Source organism: Rana temporaria, chromosome 7 (assembly GCF_905171775.1).
Source record: "Rana temporaria chromosome 7, aRanTem1.1, whole genome shotgun sequence".
Taxonomy (NCBI): domain Eukaryota; kingdom Metazoa; phylum Chordata; class Amphibia; order Anura; family Ranidae; genus Rana; species Rana temporaria.
This window is the reverse complement of record NC_053495.1, coordinates 42,114,318-42,134,622: the sequence shown is the minus strand read 5'-3', so window position 1 is coordinate 42,134,622 and position 20,305 is coordinate 42,114,318. Positions and strand designations below refer to the sequence as shown.

Sequence of the window (20,305 nt, the reverse complement as noted above, 5' to 3'; positions counted from 1 at the left end):
TAGGCAAAACTTTTTTTCAGGGGAGGTTATTAACCCATCAGGTTTATTTATTTTTTACCATCTTTGTCCCCAAAGGGAGATTTTCCTTAGCTTCCTGTCCCATAGCCAGAGCAGGAAGTATGAGGAAATCCCTCTAAATTGGGAACCCCTGGATGTCACCAGAACTAGTGATTTCCACTCTGTTCCTGTTCTGGTGACAATGCAAAATTTGGGGATTTTCTTTTACTTTCACTAATGGTAAACAGGACAAATGGAGAGGCTGAATCTCCCTAAAGTGGACACAGACATCAATAAAAACCTGACAGGGGTTTCCAATACCTCCCTAACGAAAACACGTTTTTGCTTTAGTTATACTTGAACAATAAAAATATACAAGATAATAAATAAAAAAAAAAAAAAAGTAAAGTTTGGCTTTACCTAAAGATGTATCCAAGCCACTTATTAAAAATTAAGCAAACAATCCATACAGAAATAAATTATGTCATCACCTTGAATGTTCTTTAATTGGTGGTGCTTGAGCCAGATATGACGTGGATTATAGCGATTCAGAGATCTCCTTTTGCTTCCAAAAAAAAAAAAAAAGTGGACCAGCTACAACTAGCAGAACTATATACCTTTGTTACATTTTAAGAGCTGTTTTATTTGGTCTGCTCTTCTCCCGATTTTGACACAACGCTCTCTCCCGCTCTAATGCCGGGTGCGTTGTGTGCCATTACTTATATTGGCACGGGGTGGGGTCATCATCCAGAGGCCCCACCCATTATGAAGTCACCGCCCAGGGCATAATGGGTGGTGACGTCATAAGGGGCAGGACTCCGATGACCCTGCCCCATGCCAATATAAGCAGTGGCACACCGCGCACCCGGCATTGGAGCAGGAGAGCCCTCTTATTAAAGGGGCTCCCAGATTTCGATAAGCCCCCCCTCCCCCGCAGACCCTGACAACCAATGGCCAGGGTTGTTGGGAAGAGGCCCTTGTCCTCATCAACATGGGAACAAGGTGCTCTGCTGAGGGCTTGCGACCTGACACAGTTCAGGGGGGAGGTGCTTGCTAGTCCCCACCCCCTTTCCTGACCGGCCGGGCTGCGTGCTCAGATAAGGGTCTGGTATGGACTTTGGGGGGACCCCCATGCCGTTTTTCTAGCGTAAGGGGTACCCCTTAAAATCCATACCGGACTGAAGGACCTGATATGCTTTTAGAAGGGGAACCCATGCCGTTTTTTTCTTCCAAACACAGTGCCTGGTATTGTCGGGGACCGAAGTAGGATCCCTGTTCATTGAAGCCGGATGCATGTCGGACTTCAAGTCACAGGGCAAAGTCTGATCCAAAGTCGTTCCAGTGTGAATCCGGCCTTAATCACACTGCACCGTGACCCGCATCACATGTGGATAGGACAGGAATGCACAGCATGCAAATCAAGGTGTGAACTGGCCCTTAGGCTTTATTCACACTGCGCAATTTGGAATCGCGGTCAAAATTGCATCAATTCTGCCTGCAATGCCAAACTGCTGCATAACAAGCTTGTGGGTGCCATTATCGCGCTTTTCAAAATTGCATGAAACTTGTCGCCTGAAAAGGAGCAGGAGCTTTTTTTAGGGTGACAAACTCACGTAGGACAGCCCATTTAAGTGAATAGGCTGGCCCTATGTGCTCCTCCACGCAAGAACTCAACACCTTCATGCGAGCTCGCATGGTGTTGAGTTCCTGTGTGCGCTCTCCCGTGATACAGCTGGCGGCTATTGCCGCTCACTGTATTACTCGGCCCTGCCCCTGGGGCGCCACGTCATTGGATGTGATTGACAGCAGCGCAAGCTGTATGAAAAGGAAAAAGCAGTACAGGGAGGCAATCAGTTCAATTTATTACAAAAACATGCTGATAGGAGGAGACAGCAGAGAGAGGAGCTCATCACTATGCTGCTGATTCTTTCACTGTCCAGTCACTGGCTGGGGTGGGCTTAGAACGGGTGCAATAAATCTGGCCATAAGACCAAGGACCTCTCTAATGGCATAAATGTGTTGTGGGGGAGATCTAGGGATTAAGGGTAACTACTGCAGCAAAAGCTGATTTTGTTGTTTTTATTTTTTAATGAGCTATTCATTTCTAACTTATTGTTGGCTGATATTCTGTCTTAATTTCTGAAACGGCAAAAAGTTTCTCCTGCAGACTCATTCCATTCAAGCTTTCCCTACTTTTACACACAGGTAAATTTTATGGAAATAGATGACTTATTATTTGTTTATTTTAACCCTTACAAAAACCGGCAGAACAATGACCTCTATTCTCTATGCCACTAAAGGCATATTTAGAAGACGCACCTTCCAAGTATGTAATTCATGGGAACAGAAAACGCAGGTGAATTAAACCAGAATTTTAAGCAAGCTACTAATTGCATAGTTGAAATATATAGGAGCGGACTTATAATGGTCTACATTATACAACAACCCATCCAGACTGCATAACTAGATCCAGGACCTCCACTTCAGCATTGCAAAACACCCCCAAGCCTGTTGATTTAATATTGAAGTGGCAGCAGCACTTGGGCGAGGTCATCACTCTGGTCACCGCTCTCTCCTTCTATCAGCATGTTACCAGTCAGCACAGGCGAGTCTAGAGTGGCCTCTAGTGTTGGCCTTAATATTTTCAGGCCTAGTGCTGCTGCACAGAGTATTGCAGGAGGTGAATATCAAGGCAGGTTAAAAGGTATGTACTGTACACAAGTTTTATTTTTATGGCAACAATAAATGTAATTACTCATAATATAAGGGGGATGAATACTCCAAGCAAAAGGTATAAAGTAAATAAAGAACTCCTCTTTTTGGGCGCAAGTGTGGTCTGCCTCCAAGAAACGCATATTGCCCATGCTTCAGGGTGTAGACTGGCTTCACATTCTTCCCTACGTGGTTTTACGGAGATTCATCTAGCCACTCAAGGGGTGTGGCCATAGGCTTTGAAAAGACTCCGAGGGGAGATTTATCTTTGTAAAAGGGACCTTATTTAATATGGAATGTACATTGGCAAATATATACCGTATATACTTGAGTATAAGCCGACCCGAATATAAGCAGAGGCACCTAATTTTACCACAGAAAAATGGGAAAACTTACTGATTCAAGTATAAGCCTAGGGTGTCCATGTGCATGCCTCACTGTGCCCATGCCTTACTGCATCCATGACTAGACTGACGTTTAACATGGGAGCCTATGGAAGGGGTGCCCGGCTTTGAAAAATCGGTGCTCCCCAGCCGTAGAAACACTTGTAGAGGAGAAATGGGGCTACATGTGTGCCAAGTTTCGGGTCAAGGGGGCCTACGACCGGCCGGTACCGTGTCCCCAAAGTCACCGTAGAAATTACCATTTAACATGGGAGTCTATGGAAGAGGTGCCTGGCTTTGAAAAAAATCAGCGCTCCCCGGCCAACAAACTTTGCACACTTGTAGAGGTAGAGTGGGGTTACATGCATGCCAAGTTTGGGATCCATGGGACCTACGGCCGGTCGGTACCGGGTCCCCAAAATCTGGGAGATCAGGCGCAAAAAGGTGACTCGAGTATAAGGGGGGCATTTTCAGCAGAAAACAATGTGCTGAAAAACTCGGCTTATACTCGAGTATATACGGTACTCCCCAAACAGGGAACCTGACTTATTTCCGAAGAAAGTCTTAAAAAAAACTTGAACTATTTAAAGAAGGTATACTTCTAATGGTGGGGTATTTAAACCCAAGAATAGATCCGTAGATAGATATAACAGGGGGGCCCTCTCATTACACAGCCAAAAGACAGAAGGCAGTAATAAAATTACTACTGGAGCATCCGCTGGTAGATACATGGAGGGTTAGGCACCCAGGAAATAGAGATTACACTTTTTACTCCCCAGTCCACGGGTCATATTCAAGGATTGATTATATCTTTATAGAACATCAATTATTACGGTCTCTTAAAAGTGTGGAGATTAGAGGAATTACTTTATCTGATCATGCCCCAGTATTGATCAAGTTCGTAATCTTGAACACTATGACGGGCAGGAATTGGAGACTAAATGACTCCCTTAATCAGGGGATAATTAAGAAGATCAAGCAGGAACTTGAAAATGTATTTGCGGTAAATGACACATCAGAAATCCCCCGCTCAGCCCTGTGGGACGCGCATAAGACTGTTATAAGGGGGATACTGATAGGGGCAAGTGCAGGGAAAAAGAGAGAAAGGGGAGAGAAACTTAGTACTCTATATAGAGAGATACAGACTTAGAACAAATGACAAGGTACCTTGGAGAGACATTAATTAGCAGCAAAAAGGGGGCAATTGGTGGACCTTTTAGAACAGGAGAAAAAGCGTGCCTTCCACATGGTAAACAAGGAGAGGTATCAGTGGGGAAATAAATCTGGGAAGTGGCTGGTCAGAGTAATAAGGGAAAAGGAAAATCGCTCCTTTATCCCCAAAATCAAGAATGCCCAGGGTACATTTGTACTCTAAAATAGAGGACGTTTTCCATGGATACTATAGCTCATTATACAACGTGAATCAGAGAGAGGAGTGTAGGGAGGGAGCAATTTAAGCGTATCTGAAAGGCCTTGACCTTACCATGTTGCCTAACAAGGAACTTGAGCAACTTGAAGCCCCAATCACCCCAGAAGAAGTAATAAGGGTAATAAAAAGAATGGCTCTGGGAAAGAGCATGGGTTCTATTTTATATTATAAGAGATTCCAAAAGTGCCTTATTCCTAAACTATGTGAATACCTTAATGCCCTGGCCAAAGGAGAGACCTTGCGGGAGGAATCATTATTGGCCTATATAACCCTCATCCTAAAAAAAGGGAAGTCCCAGCAAGTAATCACCCAATATCCCTGTTAAAAACAGATATAAATATTTTACCTAAAGATTAAAACCTCTGCTCCCAAACTGGGTAGACAACGATCAGGTAGGGTTTGTATCAGGGTGAGAGGGAAAAGTTAATAGCCTGAAATCATTGTGTTTGATTCATGAAGTATAGGGGGGGGGGGGAGACCCTAGTCGCATTCCTCTCGATCAATGCCGAAAAGGCCTTCGACAGGGTGGACTGGGGTTTCATGGTTGGAACATTAAAACATCTAGGTATTGGGGCAAAGATGATTAAATGGATATCAGACTTTTATCATCACCCAATGGCCAAAATTAGAATAAAGGGGAATTTATCCCCTCCCTTGGACTTATTTAATGGGACAAGGCAGGGGTGTCCCCTGTCACCAATGCTGTTTGTAATAGCATTGGAACCCCTGTTAGCGGATATCTGCAAAAACCCAGATATTGGAGGGGTAGAAGTAGGGGAAAGGGAGTTCACAGGTAGCTGCATATGCAGACGACTTGCTTTTCTATATGTCTAATCCTAGAATAACAATCCCAGTCATATTAGATGAGTTACCGTATATACTCGAGTATAAGCCAAGTTTTTCAGCAAATTTTTTGTGCTGAAAATGCCCCCCTCTGCTTATACTCGAGTCACCTTTTTGCACCCAATCTCCCGGATTTTGGGGACCCGGTACCGGCTGGCCGTAGGTCTCCTGGACCCCAAACTTGCCACACATATATCCCAACTCTACAAGTGTGCAAAGTTTGTTGTCTGGAGGACCTACGGCCAGGGGAGCACTAATTTTTCAAAGCCAGGCACCCCTTCCATAGACTCCCATGTTAAACGGTAATTTCTCCGGTGACTTTGGGGACCCGGTACCGGCCGGTCGTAGGTCCCCAGGACCTTTCTCCTCTACAAGTGTGCAAAGTTTGTTGTCTAAGGGACCTACGGCTGGTGAGCACCGATTTTTCAAAGCCGGGCACCCCTTCCATAGACTCCCATGTTAAAGGATCACTAAACAAAAAACATTTTTGGGCTAAATAGCTTGCTTTACCTTATAGCAGTCTTGATTTCATGTCTTCATTGTCCGTTTTTGCTTTGAAGCAGCTGTAATCCTTTGCTGAAATCCTTACTTCCTGGTTCTCTGGCTCCATAGTAAATTTCTCATGGGAGCTTCTCACTGTGGTCTAAGCTGTGTGTCTAAAACTCCTCAGAACCAATCAGATTCATTTTAAAAACAAAACACTGCCCTGGATTTGTTTGTTTTTGTTCTGTGTGTCTCTTTACTTCACATAAACATGAAATCAGTTTAAAACCGAAAGTGAAACTAAATGCACATTATATGATAGAATTTATTCTATTTTTCATCATTTTTAAAAGGAATCGGTTAACTTTTATGTCTCTATACCCTGTAAACAGTCATTTCAGCAAAAAAAAATGTTTTCCTTTAGTGACCCTTTAAGCGTCAGTCTAGTCATGGACACAGTGAGGCATGGACACAGTGAGGCATGGACACAGTGAGGCATGGACACAGTGAGGCATGGACATGGACACAGTGAGACACAGTGAGAAATGCAGATGGACACCCTAGGCTTATACTCGAGTCAATACGTTTTCCCAGTTTTTTGTGGTAAAATTAGGTGCCTCGGCTTATATTCGGGTCGGCTTATACTCGAGTATATATGGTAACCAGATACAGAAAATTGACTAACTAAATTGGAGATTTTGAATATTAGGGGAGAAACAGTGAGCGATCCAATCTAAATTCCCCTTTGTATGGTGTAAGGAGGGATTGGGGTATCTGGGAATAAAACTGACTGCATCCGTAGTGACTATGTTTAAGGCTAATTATATACCAGCACTTAAAGCGGTGGTTCCCCCTTAAAAACAACTTTTTTTTATTCCACTGCCCCCCCACATTACAATCGAATTAAGGCTCTTATTTTTTTTTTGCTGCTGTACATACCTTGATACAGCATCTTCACCCGTGCATCCGGGTTGCGAGTCCCGCGGGAGTGGGCGTTCCTCACATGCTGTTGATTGACGTTTTGCCCAAAAACGAGCTCTCCCCTGTCGCGTAAGCCGCGTCACGGTTGGCGAAAGGAGCCGAACGGCGAGTCGGCGCTATACTCCGCATGCGCATCGCCGTTTGGCTCCTTTCGCCAATCGTGACGCGGCTTACGCGACGGGGGGAGAGCTCGTTTTTGGGCAAAACGTCAATCAACAGCATGTGAGGAACGCCCACTCCCGCGGGACTCGCAACCCGGATGCACGGGTGAAGATGCTGTATCAAGGTATGTACAGCAGCAAAGAAAAAAAATAAGAGCCTTAATTCGATTGTAATGTGGGGGGGCAGTGGAATAAAAAAAAGTTGTTTTTAAGGGGGAACCACCGCTTTAATAAGATTAAAGAACACTTGAAGAACCTGAGACATAAGCCCATTTCATGGATAGGAAGAATTAATGCCTTAAAAATGAATATTCTACCAAGGTTGACCTATATTTTCCAAATGATCCTAAAAACAGTGCCCCCGGACTACTTTAAGAAACTAAGATCAATGATACTAAAATATATCTGGGCACATAAACGGCCCAGAATCTCATATGCGATATTGGTAAAAGCTAAAAGGTCGGGGGGATTAGCAGCCCCGGGTTTCCAGAAATACTATCAGGCAGTCTGTAGTTCTAGGATAGTAGAATGGATTCAAAACAAAGAGGGGAGAAGCAGGGTAAATATGGAGATTTCCCTAAGTAAGGTAGATTTAGGGAAGATGGTTTGGGTACCACGACAGCACCGAGACTTAGCTAATAGTATAAACCTAATAACTGGAAATACTTTTAAAATTTGGGACAACTTCGGGAAGATGCACCACTGGGATTATAATTCACCACTATTATCGATACTGGGCACAGATTGTTGTCCTTTATTTCCCCACAAATAGAGCTTTCTTTTGGTGGTATTTGATCACCTCTGCGGTTTTTATTTTATACTTTCTGCTAAAAAACATCTCCAAAAAAAAAGTATATATCAGTTTCTACTACATATTTTTGGTAAAAAAAAATGCCATAAATCTATCCCCTATTTTGTAGACACTATGGCCCGGATTCAGAAAGAATCGCGTAAGTTTGGGCGGGCGTAGCGTATATCATATACACTACGCCGCCGTAACAGAGAGGCAGGTACCGTATTCAGAAACAACTTGCGTCCTAAGTTACGGCGGCGTAGCGTATATGGGCCGGAGTAAGCCTGCGTAATTCAAAGTAGGTTGGCAGTGGGCATGTTTTATTAAAATGAACCGCGACCCCATGCAAATGAGGGGCCGAACGAACGGCGCATGTGCAGAATCACGTCGCAAATACTCAATGCTTTCGATGTGAACGTAAACTACGCCCAGCCCCATTCAAGTACGAATTACGCAAACGACGTAAACTTCGACGCTGTTCCGACGTCCATACTTAACATTGGCTGCGCCTCATATAGCAGGGGTAACTTTACGCCGGTCCTACGCCTTACGTAAACGACGTATATTGATACACCGGGCGCAAGTACGTTCGTGAATCGGCGTATCTTACTCATTTGCATATTTTTAATGTGAACGCCGAATGCGTCCAGCGTAAATGCGCCCACGATACGCCGGCGTAGGCAAGTTACGTTGGACAGCTGAAGCCATGTTTTCAGGCGTGAATAAAGTAGCCCTTACTACAAAGGCTGCAAGAAATATTGTCCAAAATATGTGAATCAAAAATCAGAAAAAACAAGTTGTGAAACAAGGTTCAATATGGAACACAGTTCAAAACAAAAATATATAAGCCAAAAAACAGCTTGAAGTTATTAAGGCAAAAAGTGGTGAAGACCCAAATCTTGCGTGATAAATGGTAAAACAATCCTGATGATAGGAAGTCCAATGTATATATAGAGCTGAATAACCACCACCACAGAATCGCCTTAAAAAATGGAGGCTTACCAGATGGCAAGCATAAGTCGCTTGCGGCTGTAAACCCCAGCCCGGGCCTTTATGTAATCAACACCGGATACGGATGGATAAGGAACCCTCCAGGAAGATCAGCGGCAAGTTGTGTGTATCCAAAAATAAAACTCATATAGTGAAGTATGACAAAACAGCACATGCAAGTAAAATGGTTGTGACTGAGTTAACCACCATCACCAGATCACCTCATAAATTGAAGGCTTACCAGAAGAGAAATTATAATGAATCTCAGCTGCTGACTTGGGTGTCCTGAGGTAAAAACAATGGCGGGCAATGTCAGGTGACTACACAGAGGGGGCGGGGCCTGCGTGTTGTGACAGATGTCACAATATGCAGGCCACGCCCCCTCCGACATTGCCCGCCATTGTTTTTACCTCAGGACACCCAAGTCAGCAGCTGAGATCCATCAAGGCCCTGGCTAGGTTTTTTAGCCATAAGCCGATTATAATTTCTCTTCTGGTAAGCCTTCAATTTATGAGGTGATCTGGTGATGGTGGTTAACTCAGTCACAACCATTTTACTTGCATGTGCTGTTTTGTCATACTTCACCATATGAGTTTTATTTTTGGATACACACAACTTGCCGCTGATCTTCCTGGAGGGTTCCTTATCCATCCGTATCCGGTGTTGATTACATAAAGGCCCGGGCTGGGGTTTACAGCCGCAAGCGACTTATGCTTGCCATCTGGTGAGCCTCCATTTTTTAAGATGATTCTGTGGTGGTGGTTATTCAGCTCTATATATACATTGGACTTCCTATCATCAGGATTGTTTTACCATTTATCACGCAAGATTTGGGTCTTCACTTTTTGCCTTAATAACTTCAAGCTGTTTTTTGGCTTATATATTTTTGTTTTGAACTGTGTTCCATATTGAACCTTGTTTCACAACTTGTTTTTTTTTCTGATTTTTGATTCATATTTTGGACAATATTTCTTGCAGCCTTTGTAGTAAGGGCTACTTTATTCACATATGGTCCCTAAAAATTCAGGGCCTAATCCTCAGCCAGGCGGCGTAACGTAACTTTTTCCATTTAAGTTACACCACCGCAAATTTCCCAAGTTAGTGCCCGATCCACAAAGCACTTACCTGGGAATTTGCAGCGGTGTAACTTAAATTCCGCCGGCGCAAGGCGTTCCTCTTCAAATGGGGGCGATTCCCATTTAAATGAGGCGCGCTCCCGCGCCGGCCGTACTGCGCATGCTCGTGACGTCATTTTCCCGACGTGCATAGCGCGAAATTACGTTACGCCAAGCTTTGTGGATTGCGACGGGTCAATAATGTTGCGTCGAAAAAAAAAAAAAAAGATACGGCGAAAAAAAAAAAAATTCAAAACAAAAAAAAAAATCGCGTCGCTGGACAGAAGGGTCTGCTTTTACATGGTGTACTAACTTTACACCTTGTAAAAGCAGCCCTAATTTTGCATATGCAAACTAAAACTTACGGAGAAAAAACGAAGCGTAAAAGCTTTGTGGATCTCCGTAAGTGCTAATTTGCATACCAGAGGCGGCATTTCGACACGAAATGCCCCCAGCGGCGGATGCGGTACTGCATCCTAAGATCCGACAGTGTAAGTCCCTTACACATGTCGGATCTTCTCCCTATCTATGAGAAACTGATTCTGTGGATCAGTTCCATAGATAGAAACAGGAATACGACGGCGTATCTCTTTTGAGGATTTGGCCCTCACTGTGTTAGTTTAGCTTTGTTATAATTCACAGCGCAACTTTATTTTTTTCTTTGTACTATTTTTGTGTGTATTACACTTAGTCGTTGCAGCTTATGTCATTTTAGTATCTTTTCCTAGCGCGGTATTTTTCCTGATGTTTTCAGACGTATCTCTCTTTGTGAATCGGCGTAAAGATGCGACGGCGCACATTTGAAATTACGGCGGTGTATCTGGAGATACGCTGCCGTAAATCGTTTCTGAATCCGGGCCTATAACTTTTGCAATGCAGCACGGGAGGAGAAATGCTTTCTGGGTAATGTCATCAAAGCCAGAGAAACTGCTGTAAACGGATCGAAACGGATGCAAATGGGTAAATTATCGGATGTTAACAGAATGGAAGACGGATGAAAACGGAGATGGAATAGAAGACGGATGAAGCAACGGATAAGAACTGATACGTTTTTAACGTGGCTTAACTATGGTGCCCATGTGAATGAGGCCTTTGGGTCCATGGATAAGGGAGGCGGAGGAGAGTGTCATCCTAGGAGCATCCAATTAGGGTCCATGGATAAGGGAGGGGCGGCTTGTGAGCCTTACAGATAGGGTTTCAACCTGTCCGGGATTAACCTGGACTGTTGGGTTTTGAATCCTGTGTCCGGGTTTCAGACCCCCTGAAACCCGGACAAAATATTTACAATGGACTGTGGCTCCCCAAGTAACCGAGTACCACAACCGTCGAGTGCATAGGGGTGTGCACAGGACTCATTCATAGACTGGAGAGAGGGCTTGATTTGCTCGTCCTCCTCCCACCCCTACAACTGTCTGCCCATGCACACTCCAATCCCCGGTGTTCTGGTCCTCTGGAAAGGGATGTGGGATGTGTGGGCTGGAAATCTGAAGTTCAGCAACTGGCAGATACATCGTGGATGAAAGGTGTCAATACTCTATCCTTGGGTGAGTGAGCTCACCATCCAATGTCTGGGACTGAAGTCTCCCTCCACCCTCCCTTCTCTCTCTTGCCTCCGAGCGAGTGAATACACTAAGATAAGAGACTCAGATGTAAGGGATGCCCTGTGGAATCTGATTTATGGTGGTATATGGGAACCTTGATTTAAGGGGAAATGCTGGGAACTCTGATGTAAGTGGGAGGTTTGGTGTGCAGAATCCCCCTTACATCAGATTTCCACTTTACACCAGAGTCCACAGTATTCCCCCTTAAAAATTTTTTTTTAGCTGAAGTGTTTGGATTTGGCTTAAAGAACCTGCCTGGGATTCACTGGGACGGTCCGGGTTTGGAATCATGTGTCCAAGTTTCAGACTGCCTGAAACCCGGACACATTATTCAGACCGGCCTATGGCTTCCCAGCAGGTGTTTAAACCGAGAGTGTCTGTTACACTCTCTTTCACGCTGCCCAAAGCCAGCACTAACAATTCCCCCTCCCCCTACACACACACACACACACACACACACACACACACACACACACACACACACACGGGAGAGTAGAGAGGGCTTGATATGCCCCTCTTCTTCCAACCCATACTCCTCACCCCTCTGTCTGCCCACACTCCTCAGAAAAGGAAAGTACAGGCCTGAAATTTGAAGAAGTCCAGCAGCCTCAGATCTGGATCTGATCTGGATGAGAGGTGCCGACTGCCAAGGGGTAAGTGAGCTCACCATCCATCCCTGTCTGTGACTGAAGTCTCCCCCCTTCTCTCTCCTGCCTCTGAGGGAGTACACTATGGTAAATCAGGGTTCTCGGAGCACCCCTTACATCAGAGTTCCTCTTCACACCAGAGGCCACAGTGTTCCCCCTTACATCAGAGTCCTCTCCGTACATCAGAGTTCTCAGTGCTCGCCCTTAAAGAGGAAGTAAACTCTCACGATTAAAAAAAAAAAAAAAAAACACCTGCAAGAGAAAGGCATAATGAGCTAGTATGCACAGCATACTAGCTCATTATGTGACACTTACCTGAGATCAACGCCCCCGAAGTCCTCCTCGGTCCCGTCCACCGCCGCCGCCATGCCCCCTGGATCTTCTTCCTGTTTTCGCCGCTCCAGCGCAGTGATTGGTTGAAGCAGCGATGACGTCACTCTCGCGCATGCGAGCAAATACGGCCTTAACCCAATTAATACCATTAACAAAAGCGGCACTCGCATGCACATGTGCCGTAGACAACGGCGCCTGTCATTTTAGTAAATATCTCCTAAACCGTGTAGGTTTAGGAGATATTTCTTGCACCTACAGGCAAGCCTTTATCTAGGCTTACCTGTACTGTAGGTGCAAGTTGTGTGGTTGGGTTTACAACCACTTTAAATCAGAGTTCCCAGGGCATCCTTTATGTCAGAGTCCCCAGAGTTCTCCCTTACATCAAAGTCTGCAGAGCCTCCCCTTACAGTGAAAGGGAAATACGCAAGTTCAGATGTAAAAAGGGAACTCTACAGATTCATATGTAAAAGGAGAACTTTGGGAGTTTGCCGGAGCAGGGAGTCAATTATGTCAAGGCATTTATACATGGCGTATTAGCCTAATTGTTTAGTGCTGCCAGCAAATGAAAAAAGTGAAAAAACTTAACCACTTCAGATTCCGGCTATTGTAAAATGACGGCCACAAGGTGGCTCTACAATGCCGGGAGGCCGTCAAATGACGTCCGCGGGCCTCCCGGCCGCTGGTGCCGATGCGCGATCGTCAGTCACAGAGCCAGGGACGTGGAGCTCCGCGTCCTGTCAGGGAGAGGAGACCGATAGTGTGTCCTACATAGGGACACAGATCGGTCACCTCCTCCAGTCAGTCCCCTCCTCCCACAGTAAGAATCACTCCCTAGAGAACACTTTTAACCCCTTGATCGCCCCCTAGTGTTAACCCCTTCCCTGACAGTCACATTTATACAGTAATCAGTACATATTTATAGCACTGTTCGCTGTATAAATGTGAATGGCCTCAAAAATGTGTCAAAAGTGTCCGCCGTAATATCGCAGTCCTGACAAAAATAACTGCCATTACTAGTAAAAAAAATAAAAATAAAAAGAATGTCATAATTCTATCCCCTATTTTGTAGACGATATAACTTTTATGCAAACAAATCACTATGCGCTTATTGCGATTTTTTTAACCAAAAATATGTAGAATACGTATCGGCCTAAACTGAGATATAAAAAAAAAAAAAAAAAAAAAAAAATCGCTTTTTTTTTTAAAAAATTGGATATTTATTATAGCAAAAAGTCAATAAATATAGTTTTTTCAAAATTGTCGCTCTATTTTTGTTTACAGCACAAAAAATAAAAACCGCAGAGATGATCAAATATCACGAAAAGAGAGCTCTATTTATGCGAAAAAAAAAAAAAAGACGTCAAATTTGTTTGGGAGCCACGTCGCACGACCGCCTAATTGTCAATCAAAGCGTGACAGCGCTGAAAGCTGAAAGGGAACTGGGCAGTGAAGCCGGAGCGCTTCACTTCCTGGTTCCCTCCCCGAGGATGGCGGGGGGGCAGCAGAGTGACGAGCGATCGCTCGTCCTCTGCTCCAGACGGCGCTGGACTCCAGGACAGGTAAGTGTCCTAATATTAAAAGTCTGCAGCTGCAGTATTTGTAGCTGCTGGCTTTTAATATTTTTTTTTCAGTGGACATCCGCTTTAGTTGTTGCTTTCTTCAACACTTATCTGAATTTTTGTGGATCTTTCATGAATTTTTTATTTATGTTTTATATTATCTCTTTTATTATATAAACAGGTATAGACAGATACACATGACAAAAGTCACATTCCACTGTCTAAGTTCCTTATTACATCAAATCTATACATTTATTCTCCCTATCCCCCCAACAGAGGCGTTGCTAGGGGGGTGCGGTCCGCCCCGGGTGACACCCGCTAGAGGGGTGACACCATCCCGATTGTGCAGAGGTGCAGGCGGCTGTGTAATGTAAAAGGGGTGCAGTGATGGAGGGTGCTGTGCAATGTAAAAGGGTCCAGAGATGCAGGGTACTATGAGATGTAAAGGGGTCCAGTGATGCAGGGTGCTGTGTAATGTAAAGGGGTCCAGAGGTGCAGGGTGCTGTGTAATGTAAAGGGGTCCAGAGGTGCAGGGGGCTATGTGATGTAAAGGGGTCCAGTGGTGCAGGGGCTGTGTAATGTAAAGAGGTGCAAGGTGCTGTGTAATGTAAAGGGGCCCAGAGGTGCAGGGTGCTGTGTAATGTAAAGGGGTCCAGTGATGCAGGGTGCTGTGTAGTGATGCAGGGTACTGTGTAATTTTAAAGGGGTCCAGTGATGCAGGGGGATGTGTAATGTAAAGAGGTCCAGAGGTGCAAGGTGCTGTGTAATGTAAAAGGGTCCAGAGGTGAAGGGGGCTGTGAGATGTAAAGGGGTCCAGTGATGCAGGGGGCTGTGTAATTTTAAAGGGGTCCAGTGATGCAGGGGGCTGTTTAATGTAAAGGGGTCCAGTGATGCAGGGTGCTGTGCAATGTAAAGGGGTCCAGAGGTGCAGTTGTGGAGAGGGGTACACAGTAGTAACAAAAAGATATTGAAGGATGCAGAGGTATGCAGGGGGCACAGTGGGGTGTTTTTACATTTTAACGTGGGGAGGGTGCCAGATATTGGATCCGGCCCGGGTGCCAAATGCTCTAGGTACGCCCCTGCCCCCCAAACCCCCCAACCCCCTCTCCCAAAAAAAATCCTATACCTCCATCAAATTCCTCAAACCTCCAGATTCTTTCATTTTCATGAATGTTGTGTTTTCATTATTTATCTTCTTGGTTATGCATTTGCACTTTTTATTTATTTGGGACTTTCAATTAAGTTGCTTTCTTGAACATCTATATGAATTTCTCATAAATGTTGTGCTTTCATTTTTTATTGAATTTTTTTTTGTGAACTTTTTATTTGCTTGCACGATTAGGTTTATTGCTGTTTATATTTTATGTGTGGATATTTAGTAAATGCAGCTGCCTCCGAAAATTTAGACCTTCCCACTATATCAAACTAGCCATATACAGTAAAACCTTGGATTGTGAGCATAATTTGTTCCAGAAACATGCTTGTAATCCAAAACACTTGTATATCAAAGCGAGTCTCCCCATGAGAAATAATGGAAACTTGGATGAACCATTTATTCCTAGGTCCTTCAGTTTATAGTCCATATAAAAAGATTATAGAAATGTGACCAGGTTGTCGAACAATAAAATGTCCATCAACAAATGGAAGCCTCCACAAGGGGATTAGAAGCAAAATCCAGCAGGAGCCACAGAGTATAAAAGAGAAGAGAGGCGCCTCTAAGTGTAGCGATATGTTGCTAAATGTTGTACCTTCATTACATGTAACCATATTGCTACAATTAGAAGCGCCTCTCTTCTATTTTATACTCAGTTGTGATATGATTCTTCTTGTATATCATGTCAAAATGTATTTAAAAATGTTGCTCGTCTTGCCAAACGCTCTCAAACCAAGTTACTCTCAAACCAGGTTTTACTGTATCCTTTTGACCTAGTTACAACTCCATATTATATTTACATGTCTTATAATCTATACTATTTATGCTCACTAATACCAAAAACTGAAAACACAATACTAGTATATTAAAGGGGTTGTAAAGGAAAAAATTTTTTTTCATAATAAGCATCCTTTACCTGCAGACATTCCTCTTTTCACTTCCTCATTGTTCGTTTTTGCTCAGAAGTTGCTCTATTTCTTCTCTGTTCTGTTCACTTCCTGCTTGTCTGATTTTACTGACCACTGTGACGGGAGGCTTTACTGCGGTGGTCAGTAACGTGCTCACCCCCTCCTGGGAACTACATCTGTGTGGCAGGACGCTCTCTATGTGTTAGAGACTTCAAGGAGGTGTGAATTACTGGGCGTGCCGCAATGCATACTTGGAAATGTAGTTCTTACATGAACGAGCGCCACAAACCAGGAAGTGAATGAGAGAACAGAAACTAGAATGCCGGAGGTGATATAGATGAAGGAATTTAATAGGTATTTACTTGTTTTTTAACAGAATCATTACACTATTCTGTCTGTCTACCTTGCAGACATTAAAGGGTCACTAAAGGAAAACATTTTTTTTGCTGAAATGACTGTTTATTGGGTATAGAGACATAAAAGTTAACTGATAGCTTTTAAAAATTATTAAAAATTGAATTTAATCTATCATATAATGTGCCTCTAGTTTCACTTTCGGTTTTAAAGGACATACATGAAGTTCCGGGTGAGAGGTGAGTCGGGAAGACTCACAGAACAAAAACAAACAAATCCAGGGCAGTGTTTTGTTTTTAAAATGAATCTGATTGGTTCTGAGGAGTTTTAGACACACAGTAATGACAGCTTAGAACACCGTGAAAATCTCCCAGTACGATGGTTATAAGGAAACGGACAACCAGGAAGTGTGGAGATCACAGCAGAATTACAGTTACTTCAAAGCAAAAACGAACAATGAGGACACGAAACCAGTACTTCAGTAAGGTAAAGGAAGCTATTTAGCTAAAAAAAAAAATCCTTTAGTGACCCTTTAATTTTAGGCAAAAAAATGTTTTCCTTTACAACTCCTTTAAGTTGAATGTAATATTATACTAGGATCTATTCCTCATTTTTTTGTTTACTACGCTCCCCGAGAGAAGCATTGTTATAATTTTACCCCTTGTCTTTTTTTTCTTTATTCATAATGTATTGCAATGTATGTCAAAATCTTTGTTAGACCTTGAGAAAAAATAATAAATATTTTTAAAAGAAAATTTTGACCTTTATATATGTATTGGTGACACTTTAGCGCAATTACTTTTGGTTATTTGTACAGAGCGGCATGTTTGCTGGAGCTATATAAATGGCTAACATTAAAAGTAAAAATAATAATATATCTATCTAACACAGTAAATAAGCAAGAATTAAAACAACAACAAATTATACCTTGTATTGTCTTGCAAAAGTGCTACTAACTAATCCAAAATATTTTATAAATACAAAAATCCTTAGTAATGTAACAAACAAATCACAGAAGCCTTTTGTCCTGGCTGTTGCAATATAAAAAACGTACGGGCTGGAAAGAGATAGAAAATATATGAAATCATACGTGTCACCATTTATGTAATGTGAAATTCTAGACAGGTTCATATGAGGACAATAATAATAATAATAATCTGTCTATTGAAAATTCCTCCCGCTATGTATTGATAAAGGGAAAAGCTTGACATACCTTGACAGTACAATCTGTGATGTAGACAGCGCTGCAGTCCGGAGTTGTTTGTCCATGTAAGCTGTGACTATTTGGAAAAAAAAACTACAACACCCTCCACTTCTGTGCCAGCACCGACTCCAATACAGTATGCAAGTTTGCTGGGGGAAGGGTGTTGTCTTAAAGCTGTACAAAGTTACTATAGTGGAAACAATTAATAGAACAAACATAATAAATGTAAAGCTATGAAAATTACATTACCAAAGCAGGCATGTTTATACTTTTTATGACTATATGGCTTAATTCATATGGCTGTAAATATATATATATATATATATATATATATATATATATATATATATTTTTTTTTAAATCATATACATTGTGTTTTTTAACCTCTTACTGCCGGCCATGTACATATATACGGCCTCTCAACGGACGGGCTTTAAGGCCGAGACTGCATATATGCGGTCCTATGTAAACATCTCTCTGTGCTGAGAGCGCATGCCCTGCACCCAGGAAAGCTCCTGATGCATACTTGCGATCGGGAGCTTTTCCGAACATGTGACCACCACGAAAGGCAATAACAGCGGTCATGTAATTGGAATGCCCACCTCCTCGCTGGGAGGCGGTGACGGCAGGAAGGAGTTTATTACAGATCTGAACACAGCTGTTTTGCTTACAATGGAGCCAATCACACAGGTGCGTAAATATGCACTGCGTTCAGATCCGTAACACAGTATCCAAAAATCTGAGAACATGTGCTTACACCTGTAAGGCCCCTTTCACACTGGGGCAGCATGTGCGGTGGCGGTATATCGCCGCCATTCCTTCGGAATTGCAGCGGTATTCGGCCGCTAGCGGTGCGGTATTAACCCCCGCTAGCGGACGAAAAAGGGTTAATAAAACCCTCAATGTGGCTCTGCAGAGGCACATTGCCGGCGGTATTACCTCGTTGTCTCATTGTTTTCAATGGGAAGGAGCGATATACACACCGCTCCTTTCACCTCTCCAAAGATGCTGCTTGCAGGAGATTTTTTTTTTCTCCCGCCAGCGCATCACCTCAGTGTGAAAGCCCCAAAACAAAGGGCGAAAAATAAACAATCATTATTGTAGTGGGGTCCCAGGCCTCCTTTAGACCCTTAACACTGAGCCGCCCATAGCGTCGGCGGTAAAACGCAGCTATTTTTACTGCCGACGCTATGGGCAGATTTGCGGCTGCTAACGGGGCGCTTTTAACCCCCGCTAGCGGCCGAGAAAGGGTTAAAACCACCTGCAATGCGCTGCTGAAGCAGCACATTGCGGGCGGTATAGCCGCACTATCCCATTGATTTCAATGAGCAGCAGCGGTGGAGGAGCGTTAAACACACCGCTCCAAAGATGCGGCTAGCAGGACTTTTTTTACCGTACTGCAAGCGCAACGCTCCAGTGTGAACTGAGCAGCTGTTTGAGCATGGATTGCAGGTGCTATTTTTAACGCTATAGCGCCTGCAATACGCCCTCAGTGTGAAAGGGGTCTTAGTCCAATGAGAATCTCCAGAGCCAGCTGACATCCTTCTGTGTAGAGTGGGTTGCAAGGCATGGTGGGTGTAATGCAAGATAGATTCATGGGCGCCAGACACTTCTTGAATGCAAAGGGATGTATTTCTCTTAAACTGAACTGTGGGAGAGAGGGTTAGGGCCAGGTCACCCTTAGGGAGTTGCAGTGTTAATTGGCAGACTCAGACTTCTACAGGTAGACAGCCATGCAGGGAAAGGCATCCTGCAAGACACCACATCTGCATGTGTAGGAGTGCTATCTACTAACTATAGCAACAGTCTTATAACAGTTCCTAACACAAATTAACAAACTTCTTTACTTCCACTATAATTACCTGTTGTAGATTATAGCCCTCTGAGCTCCCAGTCTCTCTCACTAGACTTGCTGGTTCACTGCCACTGAACCCCATGAGCTCTTCCAATCATCTGACTTAGTATCTTTCTCAAACGTCACCCCCGCTTCCCTGCTGGGTCCCTGGCTTGGCACTCCAGATACTCCTCAAGCGTCACCCCACTGGATGGGTCCCTGACTTGGCACTCCAGATACTCCTCAAGCGTCACCCCACTGGATGGGTCCCTGACTTGGCACTCCAGATACTCCTCAAGCGTCACCCCACTAGAGGGGTCCCTGACTTGGCACTCCAGATACTCAAGTGTCACCCCACTGGCTGGCTCGGTGCCTGGCTTGACACACAAGGCTGCTCTGCAAGCGTCATCTCCGCTGGCTCGGTCCCTGGTTTGGCACCTGCTGAAGTTTCCCAATTCTTCGCCGCCCTCGGTTGGTGAAAATACTGCTCTGGTACTTGCTTCAGCGACTCACTGTGGTCCCTGGCAATAGGGCGGTTGGTCCCTTAGTGACGACAGCTTCCCCTCTACCTCCAACCGTGACAGGTTCTCTAGTCGTGAGAACCGTCACTTCTGGTTGGACTGCAAGCCACAGTCCCAACCCTGCGCTGCTCTCTTGCTTCTGGATAGGCCCTTGAACATCCTAGCAGCCAGATGCCCCCGGTATGCGGGCCAAACTCAGGTCTAGCAGCCCAACACACATCCACCCAGACAGCTGTCCAGGTGTCACAGAACAGTGATCACCTGACTCCACCCAAATATATGGGTTCTCCCAGCAGGCTCAGAG

General features: G+C 44.1%; 1 protein-coding gene across 1 annotated transcript in view; it reads right to left on the bottom strand.

The window, feature by feature from the left end:
• Positions 1-17,802, bottom strand: part of CHDH (choline dehydrogenase) — a 50,816-nt gene extending 33,014 nt beyond the window's left edge. Inside the window, exon 1 of the mRNA XM_040359269.1 lies at positions 17,656-17,802. The gene's annotated coding sequence lies outside the window, so the exon portion shown is untranslated. The remainder of the gene's footprint in view (positions 1-17,655) is intronic.
• Between the last annotated feature and the right edge of the window lie 2,503 nt (positions 17,803-20,305).